The 19,196-nt window shown below is 32.1% G+C and overlaps 1 long non-coding RNA gene across 1 annotated transcript; it reads right to left on the bottom strand.

The window, feature by feature from the left end:
• Positions 1 to 16,978: 16,978 nt before the first annotated feature.
• Positions 16,979 to 18,852, bottom strand: LOC143062292 (uncharacterized). The gene is made up of 3 exons (XR_012974665.1): positions 18,686 to 18,852; positions 18,385 to 18,486; positions 16,979 to 17,211 (listed from the first exon to the last, which is right to left on the bottom strand). It is a non-coding gene; the product is annotated as an uncharacterized LOC143062292 (long non-coding RNA).
• Positions 18,853 to 19,196: the final 344 nt, after the last annotated feature.

Below are 19,196 nucleotides of genomic sequence, written 5' to 3'. Positions count from 1 at the left end.
AGAGATGATTTCAGCTTTCCAATTGTGAACTTTCCATTTCTAAGTAGCAACATTCCAGCAGCACCTGCATACGGGGTATATATCTCCCAATTGATACGATATTCCCGTGCTTGCATTTCCTATCATGATTTTCTTGATAGAGGGTTACTGCTCACAAGGAAGCTATTAAACCAAGAGTTCCAAATGTTGAAATCATCCCTTCGTAAATTTTACGGACGCCATCACGAGTTGGTTGACCGTTATGGTATAACCGTATCACAAATGATATCTGATATGTTCCTTACGTCGTAACTACAATCCCCTTCCCTTTCCTGAATGTGACCTACCGAATTATACTATTTATCGGATTTGTTATCACATAAGCAAAACGACGGGTGCCACATGTGGAGCAGGATCTGCTTACACTTTCGGAGCACCTGAGATCACCCTTAGTTTTTTGGTGGCGTTCGTGTTGTTTTTTCTTAAGTTTTCTATGTTGTGTCGTGTCTGCTGTTGTTTGTTTGTCTTTTTCATTTTTAGCCATGGCGTTGTCAGTTTGTTTTAGATTTATGAGTTTGACTGTCCCTTTGGTATCTTTCGTCCCTCTTTTGTAGTTAAATAATAAGAAAATTCTGAATATATTGCCTAAATTAACCCAAAGAAACTTACCCTCATTAAATCAAATATAAACGGTTATGAAAGTTCTTACCTCGGTTAAGATGTTTTAATTTTACACGGGACAATCTGCACTAAAAATTACGACAAAAGGAACGAGTTTTTCCTTTCTCGACGGTAATGTTCCTTTGGCACCATTTTATATATCAAAACTTGTTCTCTTTAATTTTGTCTATTGTGAAGTTTTGAATTTTATTGAACGTAATATATGTATAATGGTTAAAGTATTAAGTTACTGATTTCGTTACACCAATTAACATTAAAACCTTTACTAAATTCGTCCATAGATATTAAGATCTGGTTTGGAATTTTGGTAGAACACTTATGTTTAACGGGATAAAACATTCTAAATTTTACGAAGATGTTGTCTACTGAGTCCGGAAATTTAGATACGATCGGGTAAAATATCGATCCTTAAAAATTAAAATTAATCTCAAACGTTACCAATTCAACACTTTGATTAAAATTTTGAATGTTGTTTTTATACTAATTTATATTGACTGTTTTATCAGTAAATTAAAATTCAAATTATCATGTCTACAATTTGTCAATATCTGTAGCTTGGCATTGCACAACATCATGTTTTTCTCCGATTGTTAATGACATCTGATATTAAATCCAGTGCATGATAGATGTGTACTGATTGATATTTTAGGCTTAGATGCTTAGGCTTAGGTGGTTTTCTACCAGTTGTTATTGGCTTTAAACTAGCTACCTGTAAATCCGAGCGCTATCAGATCTGTAATTAGTGGATGTTTTGTTGGGAGATATATAAGATTCCTGTCATGTCCACTCCGTGTTAGATATATTTCTGTTTCCATTGTATCCATCTGTTTGGTAAAGCACTTTAACTGATTTTTATTTTGTGTTTTGTTATTGTTTTTCTACACGAATGTCCTAGTTTAGGGGTAGTTTGTGTCTTCAAACAATTTTAACCCTGTCACCTTATGTATAAACCTGTTCCAATTCAGGGGTCTGTAATTAATTGTTGTCGTTTGTTGCTGTTTATCATTTTTGGTTATCTTTCATTATTTTGTACATAAATCGGGCCGGTTAATTTTTCTCGTTTGAGTGGTTTTACATTAGTCAATTCGTGGCATTCTAAATTTATAGGTGACTGTCCGGCATGAATTGTACTCATTGTTGAAGACTGTACGGTGGGTTATAGTTGTTAAGTTTTGTGTCATTTGACCCTTTGAGGTGAGTTGTATAATTGGAAATCATATCAAATCTTCTTATTTTCATAAATAGTCTAAAGTCATATATAAAAGAATAAACGTTAGTATACCTCAATAAAACAGCAACACAACGACAAAAGCTATTAAAGTTTTAAAGACAAGTGTATATAAATAATATGTCAAGCTCTTTTGTCCTCACGAGTTTAATTCAGTTGTGAAATATTTAAGAGACATTTGCTATCAAATCAGGCTTGCTGATTTAACACAATTTTTCCTATTTCATTTATAAAATTCTTAAGCAAATAAACATTTCGTACGTACTTTAGACCATACACAATTTGATTATCCATCGCAATGAACTCCTAACACTCCGACGGTCATATAAATCTTTAAAAATATAGATATGAATAAAAACCGAGCATGTGCAATTTTTTTCTTTCTAAATTTGTTCTATTTCAGTTGAAAAAAATATATAAATCATTGCTTTTTAAATGTAAAAGAAGGATTCTTCTTAGAGTCTTAATGAATAGACCACACGACGAAGTCATACACACCGGCCTCATCTAAAATCACACCAAAAGGTGGCATAAACATATAATTAAATGAGTTAAGTTGCAAGTCAATAACATAATGGGGTTTTATCACGTTTTTTTTTATAATTAAATTGAACCAAACTGACTACTGAAAGCAAAATGTTATTTTGTATTTCACCTTTTATTTCATGATTGGTCACCTTAACCCCAAAAATCATTTCATCTTTTTTCGATTAATTTGTAACTGATGCCCATTTAAACAGATACAAAAACCAAAGATCTACATTTATTTTTTTCATATCTAGAAATCCATATTTCTGTATATGAAAAATAAATGTGTGTAGTTGTTATTCCTATGTGGATCACTAAACGATTCTGTTTTTTTTTTGTTGTCGTTTGGTTTCTGTGACATGATACCAAACATTCTTTGTATACAGTTTTCCCTTTACATATAATTTAAAAATACAAATCAAATGAGATAATCTTAACCAGAGACTAAATATCATAGAAGTTTGCAACTATATGACATCGCAAGACCTTCAACAATGACAGAATTCCATACCATATAGTCAGTTATAAAAGGCCCTGAAATGACAAATGTAAAGAATTTAAAAAAAGAAGAAAAAAAGCAAGCGACATTTGTATGTACATAACAATGAAAGAAAAAGAAAATTGATATACAGCAACAAACGTCAACCACTGAATTACCTGCTCCTGACATGGGACATGCATTAACATAATGTGATGGAATAAAACTAAATTGTTGGTGTCAAACCTTTCCCTTGACTGGAACAATGGTGTAATAGTACAACATCAGAACAACCTTCTTACTTTGGACAGTGGTGTAAAAGTACATCATTAGAACAGATGTTCTCTGTGTTTGTAAGAATGTTACCAGACATTCACCTCATGACGGAAATTAACAACATTAATCTTAATAAATGAAATATTAACTTTAATAAATCATTTCGTGTCTGAAAAAAATAATCCTTGTATTTCCTGCTTTATGCAGGTATTCTTATCCTTTATTTCAAAGAATAATAAATTGTACAATTCGCACCTACATTGGAAATATTAAAAAGGAAATCAATTTTAACCTGTAGTTGGCTACCTAACTTTTATTGTTTTTAATTCTAGCCTTGCTAATGGGTCTTTGTTTGGACGAAATGCAAGTATAAAGTAATAAGCTTGATATCTTTCATAAGTTTATTTCTATATCAATTTAGTTCAATTCAACTCTTTATTGCCATAAGACTACATATTCATGGCATGTGACACAACATAACAAAAAAAAAAAAAACCGAACAAGATCAATAATATACACAATAAAACTAAATATTTTAAGAGTTCCCTGTCCTTAGTTCTATAAACTGTCAAAAAAAAAATCTTGCTTATTTACCTGAATGTGCGATCTTGAGTATATATGTAATTATATCTTTGTCCATTAAATTTGTAAAGTACATATTCTCTTTCATCAACAAATCATTGTTTTTTTATTATAACTGTTACTATAACAATTCAAAAAATGTATGTTATCTTCAACTTGTTTGCAGTTTTGCATATTTTTCATCCTTGGCATATTAAAGATAGCTTTTCTTTTCTATCAATAAATTTTGTTATCAGTTTTCTAAATTTAAATTTTAAGCAAGTTAAATATTTTTTCTGTTTATAAATAGTGAGTTTGCTGTTATCTTTTATATCTGATATTTTAACATTTACTAGCTTTGTATAAAAATGCTTCAATTTTATTTGTTATCTTATAGTTTTAGTTATCTTTTGTGAGGAATTTGTCTTCGAAGTGTCCAAATCCATGCCAGTTACTTCTAATACATGTTTTACATATAAGAAACAAGAATAAATTCCCACATAGTCTAAGTTTTGAGACAAAATAAAGGATTATTTAACAAGAGGATTGATGTCATCGGAATATAATCTAATAAGATACAATATAGATTGAAATTTAATAATTAGTTCAAGAGGAATTCTCCCCAGATCAGCTCCTGTACCTAAATTTGATGATTTGTTTCTTATACCAAGTGCATATTTACAACACCGTATGTGTAACTATTCTAAAGTTGTTTTATCAATAAAATAAAAAGGTTCCAATACCTCACCTGAATTATTTGCTTTTTTCCCCTCATAAATATGCTATATAGAAGTAAAAAAAAGTTACTTCTGAATTATGTAAGGCTATAGGTTTAATTAATGAATCACATAGATTATTTGCGACTTTAACTGGTATAAAAAGAAAAATCTCAAAAATGCTCAATTCCGTGGGATATTCAAAACGGAAAGTCCATACTCAGATGGCAAAATCAAAAGCTCAAACAAATCAAACGAATGAATAACGACTGTCATAATTCTGACTTGGTACAGGTTTTTCTAATGTAGAAAATGGTGGATTGAACCTGGTTTCATAGCTAGCTAAACGTCTCACTTGTATGACAGTCGCATCAAACTCCTATTGGTATTTCATTCAATGAACTAGTATATGACTTCATGGCAAAGAGAACTGATTAGCTTTTTTGGTTAGATCTATAGTACTGTGAGAACGATTTCCTTTATTTTAAATCAACATTCCTAAAAATTGATATTTATTTGTGTTTATTATTGGAATTTCTTTGTATGTAAAAAATTAGCAAGCTGCTTTGGAGAAGTTTTCCTTTATAATTATAGTTTATTTACATTTACACATAACTGCCAATTATCACAAAAACACTAAAATTGTTTAAACTATTTTGTAATCCCTTTTGATTTTTCGATATTAAAAGTAGATCATATGCAAACAGGTAATATTTGAAGAAACCATTTAACATTATAAAACATTTTTTCTGAACATCCACATTTAAATTTATTGATGAATAAAAGAGGGACGAAAGATACCAAAGGGACAGTAAAACTCATAAATTTAAAACAAACTGATAACGTCATGGCTAAAAATTTAAAAGACAAACAGAAAACAATAGTACACATGACACAACATAGAAAACTAAAGAATAAACAACACGAATAACTGTACAGGTACTGAGAAACCTTCGGAATGTTATTTTTGAGACTTTTGCGATTGTGCTCCTATTTTTTCATTAATTGGATGTAAAATTACGACTGCTATGGAAATTATAAACACATCCGTTCCACCATTTGACTTAAGTTCTTATTTAGAAGAATAAAGTACCTCTTCGTGTTCGGTTTTGTATTCGAAAAAAATAGCAAATGCAGAATATTTTCGTCTTTGGATCGCTTTTTTTTGAATGAACATAACCGTTTTCCCTTTTCATAATATATGTACAAAATTGGACAAAATAGTTTAAAACTTTCATAAGGTAAAAACGACTTCCCGTAGGTAATATTACAGATAAACTTGACCATGTCAATTTTTTATGAGTTTCGTAAAATCTGTGTTTTTCTTTCGTTATGCTTCTTTGAAATTGAAATATTAGTGAAGAAAATTCTTGAAATTCTTAGATATGTCTCTCAGAATAAGTTGTTTATTTACTGTAGATCACTATTGTTTTTGAAAGGCTGTTATACCTGAAAGATATATTAGTGTGATACCGTGAAGTGTTTATAATCTTAAATGTAGTCTTAAAGTAGTTATCAAATGCACAAGGACTATAATTTAATATGCCAGTCGCGCATTTCGTCTACATGAATAAAGGCAACACTAGTATATCGCTATTCGAAAGTCTCATCAGTGACGTTCAGATCAAATTAGTTTTAAAGCCAAAAAGGTAGAAAGTTGAAGAGCATTGAAGTCTAAAAATTCCAAAAGGTTGTGCCAAATACGACTAAGGTAATCTGTGTTTGTGATAGTAAAATCCTTAGTTAAATTTAAAGTTTTGTAAACAGGAACAGTTTTTTAATGAATCTTGGTTCATGTAAACTTTACTTTTCTACATTGGCTAGAGGTATAAGGGGGGGGGGGGGGGTGAGATCTCACAAACATGTTTAACCCCGCCGCATTTTTGCACCTGTCCCAAGTCAGGAGCCTCTGGCCTTTGTTAGTCTTGTATTATTTTTAATTTTAGTTTCTTGTGTACAATTTGGAAATTAGTATGGCGTTCATTATCACTGAACTAGCATATATTTGTTTAGGGGCCAGCTGAAGGACGCCTCCGGGTGCGGGAATTCCTCGCTACATTGAAGACCTGTTGGTGACCTTCTGCTGTTGTTTTTTCTATTGTCGCGTTGTTGTCTCTTTGGCATATTCCCCATTTCCATTCTCAATTTTATCTTTCAACCATGTGTTTTTAATCTCTGTTTTGATGTTTTAGTATTATGAACATTCATCATAAATTAGTTCAATCGAAAATACCTCCTTATTTCAAAGACCAGTCTGTACCAATAATTTCTTATACCTATACCAAACCTATTGCAACTAAAATTTTCAATTACAAACGCGTTTTGCAGAATCTCGATATTGACGACTTCAAGTCTAAACCTCCTGATTGCACTTGTGCTAGTTCCCAATTCATATATAATCCTGCTGGCCACGTTATTACCGGTGACCTTAACATTGTTAATAACACTTCTCTACGAAATGTGTTATTGAAAGGTCCGAAATATCGTGAGCCTAAATCCATCAATTGGAAATACAACTTTAAAATTTTGATGGACTCAGTCGAGGATTATGCCAGGCAATGGGCTAAACGTGAAAAGGAAGACGTAGACATTCTATCCGAATGGATTAAGGCAGTGAGGTCGTTAATACAAATCAGAATCAAGAAACTGAATGGGTTCATCAATGCCCATGCTACGTCAATCTTTAAAGACCCAAATGTTGCTAAACACTTATCCGACCTCCATGATAAATATGTTGTTGTCCCCGCAGACAAAGCCCCAAATAACATCGTTTTTGTCTGTAAAAGTCACTACATTAATTGCTTGATAAACGAATTAGGTATAGACAATTCACTTGGAAACTCAACATATACCCTCACGACACTTACCAAAGAGGAAATCCTGGATAATCATAGGTCTGTTCTTTGTTCCTTTGGTATTTCAACCAAAGATGAAGAACTGGATCTTCCATCACTGTATTGGATACCTAAACTACATAAGTGTCCTTACAAACAACAGTATATTGCTGGGTCTTCCAAGTGCTCCACGAAACCTTTTTCTAAATTATTAACATCTATTTTATCAGCAATCAAAGACGGGCTTCAAAGTTATTGTGAAACTGCCTATTCCAGAGGTGGCGTGAATCAGATGTGGATACTTAAAAATTCCAAAGATCTTTTAGAGTACATACAATATAACTCTCTTTCATCTTGTAACAGTATTAAAACATTTGACTTTTCTACTCTTTACACAAGTATTCCACATTCCAAACTAAAAGACAAATTGAAAGAGTTGGTATTACTTTGCTTCATAAAAAAGAATGGCCAACGTAGATACAAGTATCTTTTTGTCTTAGGGAGGGATAAATTATACTTTGTAAAGAATCACTCTGATTCAAATAAAACATTCTCTGAAACCGATATTATCAAGATGCTTGATTTCTTGATTGACAACATATTTGTAACGTTCGGAGGACGTGTTTTTCAACAGACTGTCGGCATCCCAATGGGAACAAACTGTACCCCTCTACTTGCCAACTTGTTTCTTTATTATTATGAGGCTGACTTCATGCAGGAACTTCTTAGGAAGAAAGATAAGAAGTTAGCAATATCCTTTCACTCTACTTTCCGCTATATAGATGACGTTCTTTCACTAAACAATTCAAAATTTGGTGACTATGTGGAACGCATCTATCCCATCGAATTGGAGATAAAGGATACTACAGATACAGTTAAGTCGGCTTCATATCTTGACTTACATCTAGAAATTGACAATGAGGGTCGGTTGAAAACAAAACTTTACGACAAAAGAGATGATTTCAGCTTTCCAATTGTGAACTTTCCATTTCTAAGTAGCAACATTCCAGCAACACCTGCATACGGGGTATATATCTCCCAATTGATACGATATTCCCGTGCTTGCATTTCCTATCATGATTTTCTTGATAGAGGGTTACTGCTCACAAGGAAGCTATTAAACCAAGAGTTCCAAATGGTGAAGTTGAAATCATCCCTTCGTAAATTTTACGGACGCCATCACGAGTTGGTTGACCGTTATGGAATAACCGTTTCACAAATGATATCGGATATGTTCCTTACGTTGTAACTACAATCCCCTTCCCTTTCATGAATGTGACCTACCGAATTAGACTATTTACCGGATTTGTAATCACATAAGCAACACGACGGGTGCCACATGTGAAGCAGGATCTGCTTACACTTCCGGAGCACCTGAGATTGCCCCTAGTTTTTGGTGGGGTTCGTGATGTTTATTCTTTAGTTTTCTATGTTGTGTCATATGTACTATTGTTTTTCTGTTTGTCTTTTTCATTTTTAGCCATGGCGTTGTCAGTTTGTTTTAGATTTATGAGTTTAACTGTCCCTTTGGTATCTTTCGTCCCTCTTTTATACATGAATTATAGCTTAAAGTTTAAAGCATATCACATCGTCTTAAGTAATAAAGCTGTCTTTTTAGACATTATCGGGCGATTTAAAGCTGACACACGGTAAATAAGTTGTCAAATATTACATAATATGGGACTTTACAGGTTTTTAAAAGACACTTAACCTGCTTTCATTTTTCAAATGTGAATATCCTTTGCTAAGTTCTTTAAAAAAAAACACTTAACCTGCTTTCATTTATAAAATGTGAATACCCTTGGCTGAGAAATTTTTTAATATAAAAAAAAATGGTATATGAATCGAGGTTAAATGTTTAATGTTTTCAACATCCTGATTCTGAACGGTCATTGGTTAACAACTTTTCCAAAAAATCCCCTAAATTTGGACATATATTAGTGTAACCAATTGAAATTCCTAAGTTGTAAGTCCAACAAATCATAGTAAGTCACACCTGGTTGCATACGAACAAGGGTTGAAAAAAATATTCCCTTGAATTTGAAAGTTGTAGGTAAATAATCCTACATTTCATTGCAGTAAATAAACAGGTCGGGATCACTACCTTATATGGAAATGCATAAATTAGCATACGTATGTCCTCGCACATGAATTTCATCGAAGTTGTTTATTTACGTGTGACGAAATTTATTTTTACCTGTTTTTTTACCAATCCACTAAATGAGTAACACTGCATGATGTACTACTACGTGTTACAATCAACAAAGAACACGTGTTATTTACTGAAATGCAACACATTTTTTCGTGCAATGCGGGATTAACAATTTTGCTTGGTTTTTCATTTTTTGTACCCACATTGATAGTTCGTGATACAAATTGTTCGTTCCATGCTCAGATTAACGAAGAGTTGTTTCTATGCGAAGAAAAAAGTGTTTGAATTACCCGATATATAGCCGAAAAACACAATTACCCATAAGTTAAACTTACTAGTGTAAACAGTCGTGCTAATATTCATGAAGGCAGCAACTTTTGTATAAATAGTTAAAGAAAAATGTATGATCCTTGAATTTTGAGTTCGTAAAAAAGGCGTAGACATGGTTTTTCATTAATATGAAATATTTATATACATGACACTGTTGACAGAATCTATAAGTATTGTTTTTTGCCGTATTCAGGACTTTCAAACTATTCCCCTTGTTCTGAAGGTAGTGAAGCAAGCAACTGTAGTTTTATTTTGTTTTCGTCTTTGAAACGTTTTTTTAATGGACACGGACATTTGCAAACGTAAATAAAGTCATTCATGATGTTATCCATGTGTATGTGCGACAAGGTAGAATCTTCGATATGTTTTGTGAAAATGTCAGTGTTGGTTCAAAACCTATCATATTTCTTTTATTTATTGGAAAAATTTCTTCTCTTTTTGTAAGTACAATTAGTCCGCTGTTTTTTTTTTTGTTCGTATTGTTTTACACAAGTAATTGTTGGTACTGTCATAGCTTACTTTTCAGCATTGAACCTATACATGCTTACTTTACTAGATTGTGTCTTGGATGGAAGGATGTCTTATTTGGCACTCATATCTCATTTTCTTCTTTATATATACAAAGCATGTTTTAGAAAAATTAATAGGTTATATTGCACCAAATATGATCCAGAGGATTTTAATAATTAGATATATTGTACATACGTCAAAAGGACAGCAGCCGAACGATGAAAATACCTCTGATGTATTTTTTTTGGAGGATAAAATAAGCAAAAGAACTTTATCGATGGAAAAAACTATACAAAATATGTTAAACCAATTAGTGTATAAAACTGAGAATGGAAATGGGCAATGTGCAAAAAATGCGGCGGGGTTGAACATGTTTTTTGAGATCTCAACCCTCCCCCTATACTTCTAGCCAATGTAGAAAAAAAACAAACACGCAACAATACGCGCAGTAAAACTCAGTTTAAGAGAAGTCCAAGTCCGATGTCAGAAAAGGTAACAAAAGAAACTAAACAAAATGACAATAATACACAAATTAACAAAGGACTACATTTTGTACTAGACGTTACTGACATGCCAGCTCCAGACCTCAATTAAACTGATTGAAAAATTTTGTCTTCATCATTCGAATAGCAAGCACAATTCCTACCCCTTCTATAACACTTATTTTTAGCATACTGAGTGAATATTATGATGTTCTTACTTTTAGTTCAGATCCTAATGAAAAGTTTACACATCAACATAGAAGTGTTTCAGTGCCAGTTTTCGTGTTTTTCGAGGCAGAAATGTTTTTAAAATGACATCATACAGGTTTTAAAAAGCTCAACCAATTAACATACTGGACACCGGTCACTTCATATAAATTTTCACTGTTTCACGCCGTGAGATTATTACAAAGGTACAAAACAAAACAAAACAAAAAAAAAAAAACCTGCTCAACTACTTTTACAAGGGTAAAAAGAAAGTCGAATAGTGAAGCCCGTAAACGATACGTTTTTAATCTGAGCATGCAAATTAAAGATTATGTTATATATTTTACAATAAACATATCCGCAGAACAAACACATTTATTGTGAGAATCCCAGACACTATATCAGTTGACACTTTTTGCGCTAATTAAACGTGTTTTCAAGTGATAGTAAACACGTAGTAGCCCACAATGCATTGTAGTTCATTGAATCGATTGGTCAGTTTTCCAAGGCCATCATTGGCCTTGTGTTTGGGAAATTACTATGCAAATATATTCTGACGTCAGGAAATCTAGAGTTCTCGACCTGATAAAGGCAACAGTAGGATACCGCTGTGCAAAAGTCATAAATCGATTGCGAGAAAAAAATCCGAACTACCAACTAAAACCTTGAGAAACACATCAATACATTCCTTTACGGCTACATGTTTTATATATATAACGGTCTTTCTAAATTGAAATGAGATGGGGTATTACCCATTGAATTCCTTTCTGCACGGACGATTTTGACAGTCAGTATATAAGGAAGATTTGAGGTGTGTTTGACCAATGCGACGCTCGTTATTCTTATCCCAGGCATAGATTACCTTAGCCGTATTTGGCACAACTTTTTGGAATTTTGGATCCTCAATGCTCTTTAACTTTGTACTAGTTTGGCTTTATAAATATTTTGATATGAGCGTCACTGATGAGTCTTATGTAGACGAAACGCGCGTCTGGCGTACTAAATTATAATCCTGATACCTTTGATAACTATTATCGTTACAAGATAGTAAAGACTAGGTTAGTTTGGTATACTATTCCCAAACCTCCCACCCTTTATATATGTTACCTTATCGTTTCTATTCGACTTGTGTATGATAAATTTTGATTCATTTATGTATGACTATTGTATATATTTATGTTGAACATGTTGAATTAAAAGGCGATCTTGTAGCGAACGCACAACCCTATACTGTGTTTGGTATTTCTTCTACGATATATAATTAAGACAAAATTTATTTTCGGAGGAGTGAAACGAGGGAGTAAATAAACTTTAAGAGGAACACAACGAATCAACAGAAACACTGAAGTGCAACAAAAACACGGAAGTTCAACAAAAACACGAAAGTGCAACAAATACACTTAGACATTTACTGGCTCGTAATCATATATCTTGAGTGTTTCAAAGCAACAATATTGGTTTTTTTTTTTGGTGTTTCTAATGAATATTTTAGAAACTTGAGGTTTTTGGCACAACTGTTTGGAAATTTGGGTCATCAATGCTCTTCATCTTTATTTGTCTTTCTTTAGCATTTTGACCTGAGCGTTACTGGTGAGTCTTATGTAAACGAAACACGCGTCTTGTGTATTAAATTATAAGCCTGGTACCTTTAATAACTATTAGCTTGTCGTAATGTTCTATTGTATTGATTATTTGTGTGTTTTTCTATCCTGTATGTTCTTCCTTTTATTTGTATTGTAGTCATGTAATGTTGTCATTCAGTATTATGTTTAACATTGCCATTAAAGCCATTAGAGGTTTGGATAGCCCCAAGACCAAGTTTAACCCACCATTTTTTCTTAAAATGTCCTGTTCCAGGTCAGGAAAATGGCTATTGTTATCTTTTAGTTCGTTTATGTGTTTGTTGCATAAGTGTTTCTGTTGTGTCGTTGTTCTCCTCTTATATTTGATGTGTTTCCCTCAGTTTTAGTTTGTAATCTGGATTTGTTTTTCTCTCTATGTTTGGTTGTAATTTTAGAAATCAAGATACAAAAATTGTAATGTATGAACTCTATTGGAAGTTCATGCATAACATAATTTACATCGAATCTTTACTACATCAATTTAAGCATTCCTTTGTTTAAAAACACCTGCCATTTCTGTAGACAGTACACTGAAACACAAACACGCTTGTTTTTAGAACTATAAAACGATGTATCAACTATTTACTAAAATACAAAATTATATTAGCAAAAGTAAATTAATTTTACAATCAAGAATATGAACCTGGGTGTTTACGCCTGGCCTATCATTCGCCTATAAGAATTAATTCATCAAGAACTGCCACTTTTGGGGACAGCTTTCTGTATGACACTGAAACCCTGTGCTTTTCTGATTGGTAGATAATTTTCGTACTTTACTTTGCCTTTTAAACACGTTTTGATTCGAGCGTTACTGATGAGTCGTATATATAAAATGTTAATCCTTGTATCTTTAATGAATCAATTTGCAACAACTGGGTCGATGCCACTGCTGTTTGTGATTTATTTCCCCGAGGGTATCACCAGCCCAGTAGTCAGCAGTTCTGTGTTGACTTGAGTTATCATTGATATTTTCATAATTATAAATGAACTGTTAACAAAACTTTGAATTTTTTAAATACTAAGGCTTTTCTACCTCAGGAATAGATAACCTTAGCATGTTTTTGGCAAAACTTTTAGGAATTTTCGGTCATCAATGCTATTCAATTTCGTACTTTATTTGGCCTTTTAATTTTGTTTGATTCGAGCCTCACTGATGAGTCTTTTGTAAACGAAACGCGCGTCTGGCGTATATATAAAATTTTAATCCTGGTATCTATGATGAGTTAATTTTTAGTAATTTATTTACATATTTATTAAAAGATAGATCAAAACTAAAGAATGAAATAAGTGATGAATATTTAATGCACTTATTTTGGTTTACTTCAGTATTGAACAGTAATGGGATCTACAGTGTTTGTAAGCAATGCCATTCGAAAGCCTTAAAAGTCACATGACCCTATATTTTTATTGTCGAAAAAGATATGGCTATATTTGTACTTAATGAATGATATATGAAAGCTTCAGATGTCTAAGGATGAATCAAGTATGAATTTAATTAAAGACGTAGATTTGCATTCATGTCAATGAGAGATCTATAACTGATTATATATCCCCTCAAGGAAATTATGCACTCTGTCATTGTACTAGTTCAAGGCCATACAATAATCATTAAGCTCATTTCCTGTAAATACATGTATTAATGCAATGGAATCTTTCAGGAACCAGTTTAAAATTGTGTTTTATCCAAATTTAAATGTTTAACTGTGTATGGCAAGGATTCACTGAGTCTTTTGGGGCAGTAAGCATATGGGTATATGACAAACATCAGTTTGGTTTACAGATTGAACAAAAAATAAAAATAACTTTTAAAGCTATAAAAAATACATCAGTATTTTCGCTCATTTGCATCCTTTTTCGCATATTTTTTCTAATAATGTGTAAAATCATAATGAAAATCAGAATTACCTTACTTTGACAGAGTTCCCCATGTATTTTTTAAGACCAAGTTGTAAAAAGCACATTTTAAGTAATTTAGCACTCGAATACCGTAAACCAACTATTTTTTGCGAATTTCGTGAGTAGAAAATTAACACGAACATAAATCGTCGTGATTATTTAAGACTGACATTTTTCTTTATAAAACTGCATCAAGTAAATTTTAAACTCGTGAAATTGAATCGTCGCAAAGTGGACTTGAAAGCTCTGAACGCGAAAGAAAGTATCCGCGAAAATAGATTGGTTTGCAGTAATCTGACCGTATTCATTTTTCTTACATAGTTCATTGCGTTTCTTAAAATAAAAAAAACCCATACTAAACAACTTTTCATGATTTAATGCTTGTGGTAAACGTTTTGTCGTATTTTCAAGGGAGGTGTCCGTGTTGTTATTCAGTGGTTTACATGTTGTAATTTAGTATTAAGTTATTTATTTATGTATTTCTCTGTCCTGAGTAATTTTGCATTTATTAGTACAGTATTCCTGTCACCTAATGTTGTCATTTTAGAGGTATATATTAACATTGCCATATCAACGGGAGGTTTCGCGAGCAATAAAACCAGGTTTAACTCCAAATTATTTTCTTAAAATGTCCTGTACATGTACCAAGTCAGAAATGAAAAAGTTGTTATCAAATAGTACGTTTCTATGTATGTTGACCTTTAATTTTGTTGAAGTTCAGTGTTTCAGGTATTCCGTTGTTTTCCTCTTATAGTTGATGCGTTTTCCTCGGTTTGAGTTGGTAACCCGTGTTGTTTATCGCTTAATAGATATATGACTACCGAACAACTGTATACCATACTGTTGCCTTTATTTACATACCCGTCATCTATGACACTAGAGTTGAAATGTTTGCATTTGGATAACCATGTTAAATAATTACTATAAACTATTCTAAATTGAAACTTTACTCTTCCAAATGCAAAGTTTGGTCATACCCAGTCTTTTTTCCCCTATACTTGACACATTTCATGACTTCAGTTTTGGCTAAGAAACCATCCTGGTGTTGGGTTAACAGGAATTTTGGCAGAATGATTGTCATTGTAATTTTTGTTTTAACTTTTGTACGTGTGACTTTTTATGTTTCTTTGGTACATATGACGTGGCTCTGTACTTTTAAAGATCCCGCTATTATGTTATATATAGTTCTATTATAATTTTGAAAATACTTTTGAACGACACAATTATTTTACTCGCGTAGTGATATATATGAGAGTTTAATGCTATAAAACCAGGTTCAATCCACCATTTTATACAATTGAAAATGCCTGTTCCAAGTCAGGAATATGACAGTTGTTGTCCATTCGTTTAATATGTTTTATCATTTGATTGGATACTTTCCGTTTTGAATTTTCCTCTGAGTTCAGTATTTTTGTCATTTTACCTTAAATTACAAGTAATAAAAATATTGATTTAGTAAGATGCAACATAATTGTTTTTTTTTTTTTGTTTTTTTTTTTTTTTTTTTAATATTTTCAGAATATATAATCGAACACTTCCATATAAAGCAACGTCTAACTAAAAGTACATAGAAAATTGGTTCCTAAATATAATTTCAATACTCGTCATAGCAAACACAGACAACAATTCGTATTTATTGAGCATTAATAGTTTATATAAATCTTTTAATACTTAATATTCTAATACACATTGACCACAGTTAGCACTGTAGTATGAATTTTAAATCTGTCAAATGCACACATTGTATCTTCATTTGTCAAAGTACTTATGAGAATAAAAAAAACTTTTTCAAGCTAACACTTACTCTTATAATTATTCGGAATGTATAAATGACATACATTCTGAAATAATACAATGTTTTCTTGATTCTAAGCAAGCAAATTGTGTATGCTGTAAACCATTAATTTAATCTTTTCCATAAAAATCTGTCATTTTATTTGCCGTTTTTCTTCTTTTTTGTTTTTAAATAAATGCCATGTTGTTGTGTTCTCTATTCGTATGAATAAGGTAAGAGTACTTCCACAAATAACGCACACACCAAGTATCCAAAACCACATACTTGGATTAATGTCTACTAACTGAAGCCATATCGTATTCCATATAATGGCACCAGTGTTGCCCCCAGCACCAACAAGTCCAGCAATAACCCCTACTCGTTGTTTGTTAACATAAGGAACAAGAGAAAATGTTGTTCCTTCGGACGCTTGTACAAACACACTACACATGGTTAATGTGGCAATGGCCGACGGAATTGATGTCATCTGGCTGAAAATTATCAGCATTACTCCTTCTCCCGCTAAACATAATTGGTGGGCTATAAGACGTCCAGGAATTTTCAGTGTTTTGAATAAGGCATCTGATAAACTCCCGCCTAAAGCGCGGGCAAAAAGATTCATGAGTCCAAACAGTGATGCAATCAAACTTGCTGTATTTTGATTTAAAACACTGCAATGAAAGTCATTTCTAGCAAATGTGTTTATCTGAGTTGCATTGTTGATTCCATTGATGACCCCATTGCTGATTTCAACTTCAGTCTTGGTTTCATTACATCCTTCAATTTTAAATTTATATAGAAGATACAAGTTTAAAACTGTGTTCGTCGCAATTTCCACTCCAAAACACAGTCCATACTGTACAAATAAAATAAAAACGGTACTGACTGTCCATGCGTTACTCTGTCGTCTGTATTTAAAATCGTTATTCTTTGATTTTTCTGACTGTAAACTTTCCTCTAAAAATTAAGCGTCATAATGATTATTTTATTTTGTTGGTAATTTTTTTTCATATCCAAACAAAATGGGCTTCTACCAATACAAAGTATGATACGTTGAACGTGATATGAAGGCGCTTTACCAATTTTTATGCTAATGAAAAATAAATATAGACATCAAAATATTTTAGCTTGATAAAAAATTAAATGATATTAAAAGATGTGATAAAAAATTAAATGATATTAAAAGATGTGATCAAAACCTATAGTTCGCTTTCACATGACGAACAGATAACATTGTTTCCCAGTGGATAAATTACTCGTACAAAATGAATTTAAATAACGGTGTAATTGTCAAATAACATTAACGGGGGTATATATATTTTTCTGATGGTGCATTTTTGGTAGATACTCAGAACAAAATGTGATTCGGAAAAAAAAATGAAATGTTGAAGAAAAGGTAAATAATATTCTAGATTTACACATACAAACCGTTCTTATGTCACTATTACTTGGATAACTAGAATAGAACACCAATTTGAGTATTTTTTCTTTTGATTTTCACATACTTATATAGTTCATCTACTAACATATATTCTAAACATTATCGGACATAATATACTTATATGTTGGGAAAATATCTGATCTCCAAGGAAAATTCAAAACAGAAAGTCCCTAACCAATGTGCAAAATCAAAAGCTCGTACACATCAAACGAATAGATAACAACTGTCATATTCCTGACTTAGTACAGGCAATTATTTAAACTTATTCAATCTTGTTATCTAAATTGCTTAGATTTGTTATTTCCATTTATCAAGGAGACCTAGCTATATAGGGTTTTAATATATTTCTGTTAATACAATTATTCTTTTTAATGTGATGGATAAAGTTAAATATCAGAAAGTACATGTCCTTGTGCTGGATTTCAGTTACGACAAACATTTCGCACGTTATTTTTCTAAGTCTTATCATTCTTGAAAAAGAATATTCCTGCGTAAAGGTACTTGTCTTTTTAACCAATATTTTTGGTCTTTTTCAAACTGGTTTCATAAAACTTCTTCTGTGTTATCCTTTTCAGATCTACTAAAATCTAGTTTACATGGAGGAAATAATTCCATTGGCCCATTATCAAGATGATAAACAATAAAGAGGCAAACAAAATGATCAAAGGCACCATGCCTTTTATTTTTACCTTCTCCAATTACAGCAGTATCTAGATTTGTTCTTTCTGGCAAAATCCGTTTTCTCCATGGACCTTGTGGGCAGTCATCCGAGGTAAACAAAATTGTAACACCTGAAACAGAGTATGAGGAAATAAACATATTTCAAGTATAACTGTGGCTTCTAGAAAGATTATTATAGCTAATTTTCGTGATGAATTAGTGTCTTGCAACTTTGGTGACTACGCACAGAAAAAAGAAGCATATTAAAGGCTTATTTAGTAGGGAATTAAATCCGAGGTCGAATACGTTCCTCTTAATGAAGACACTTACCATACAATTTTATATATTTCCGTCACTAGGTTTGTATATTTTTTTAATAAAATGCACCATTGGGTGGTTCGTTTGGTCTGATCATGAGATTCTTGATGATCGGAATTCTAATTATAATGACGTGAAGATTACTTGTCATTATATTGTTTTGGCGTTGTTAGCAGATGATCACTAGGTATGAATAACCCAGCAGTGATAATAATTAATCAACACCATTGTAAAATAAAATACATATTTTATAAAACAATGTAAGTGTCAAATCTGTTAATCGTTAGTCTCACCTACACATTAAAATATTCATATGTTTACAGACAAAATGTCATAAATCTTTAAGACAGATATTAATGCTCTAATTCTTAGCCAATTTATACATTAAAAATGTGTACTTTTCACCACCGGAAGTTTCTCTCATTCTTTCTACTTTAGGTACATTTCTCTTAAATTTTCACTTCATTTATACTTTGAGAAAAGAGGCACAGTATATCAAAGGAAGATGCAAACTAGTAGGCAA

Source organism: Mytilus galloprovincialis, chromosome 2 (genome assembly GCF_965363235.1).
Source record: "Mytilus galloprovincialis chromosome 2, xbMytGall1.hap1.1, whole genome shotgun sequence".
NCBI lineage: Eukaryota > Metazoa > Mollusca > Bivalvia > Mytilida > Mytilidae > Mytilus > Mytilus galloprovincialis.
Note: the sequence above shows the minus strand (reverse complement) of the source record. Positions and strands in the feature narration are given on the sequence as shown.